This window comes from Rhynchophorus ferrugineus, unplaced genomic scaffold, assembly GCF_030347505.1.
Source record: "Rhynchophorus ferrugineus isolate W39M unplaced genomic scaffold, kcgeb_rfMv2 rfM2, whole genome shotgun sequence".
Taxonomy (NCBI): Eukaryota; Metazoa; Arthropoda; class Insecta; order Coleoptera; family Curculionidae; genus Rhynchophorus; species Rhynchophorus ferrugineus.
In genome coordinates, this window is record NW_027472581.1 from 46,641,578 (window position 1) to 46,642,604 (window position 1,027).

General features: G+C 30.5%; 2 non-coding genes across 2 annotated transcripts; both read right to left on the bottom strand.

The window, feature by feature from the left end:
- Window positions 1-400: 400 nt before the first annotated feature.
- TRNAG-GCC (transfer RNA glycine (anticodon GCC)) lies at window positions 401-471 on the bottom strand. The gene has a single exon. It is a non-coding gene; the product is annotated as a tRNA-Gly (tRNA).
- Window positions 472-568: 97 nt separating this feature from the next.
- On the bottom strand, window positions 569-639 carry TRNAG-GCC (transfer RNA glycine (anticodon GCC)). Its single transcript has one exon. It is a non-coding gene; the product is annotated as a tRNA-Gly (tRNA).
- Window positions 640-1,027: the final 388 nt, after the last annotated feature.

Below are 1,027 nucleotides of genomic sequence, written 5' to 3' on the forward strand. Positions count from 1 at the left end.
TTAATCATAGTTGGGCTTTGTATAGATGAACCGATGGTACTTTTTCAGCACAAGAAGGACTATAAAAAAAGGTCTTTTGAATGTTATATCACATTTTATTATTAATACAAATATTCCAAAACCAGTATGATACATAAGCCTATGGAATTTATTATTATTAAAGCACTTTAGTACAATAGAAGCAACGATCTTCATCGAAATATCTTGAAGAGCACTATTGGATTGGCAAGACATCACGCCAAAATATTCATGTACTAAGAAGAATAAAAGAAGAAAGGTGGTTTTTGAATCAATTAAATGACAACACAAATGCAAACGTACACATACTAATTATCAAAATTCCTGTTAATTATTTAGGCGATCTACTATGGCTTAAAATTGTCAATTAATAAAAGGTCTATGCATCGGCCGGGAATCGAACCCGGGCCGCCCGCGTGGCAGGCGAGCATTCTACCACTGAACCACCGATGCTGCAGGAATCTGATTCTTTATCATCGTTATACTGATTGCTTTATTTCTCTTATTCAGAAACCGTAAGAGTATAAAAAAAGTTAAAAAATAATAACAATGCATCGGCCGGGAATCGAACCCGGGCCGCCCGCGTGGCAGGCGAGCATTCTACCACTGAACCACCGATGCTATGAGCACCTGGTTATTATAATTAGTAAGCCATAGAAGGTAAAAATTGTTTAAAATAATGTAATTTATAGATTTTTTTTCAGTTTCACAAATTATTATTGCATATTATATATTTTTACATACTTATACTTATTGGAACATTGTATCAATGATATATATTTCTTTTTTTGTATGTATATTTAAAAATTTATATGTACTTAAAATTATACAGTCTATTCTATGTTTATAAACATAATAAATAAAGCATAATAGATACTAATTATATTGTTGATTTTATGATGAAGGTGCTTTTACTATTAGACTTGAACTATTGTAGAATATGTTTATTAAAAACCAAACGTTTATATGTGTTTAAACAAATGTGTTTACATTTTTTAAATAACTATAG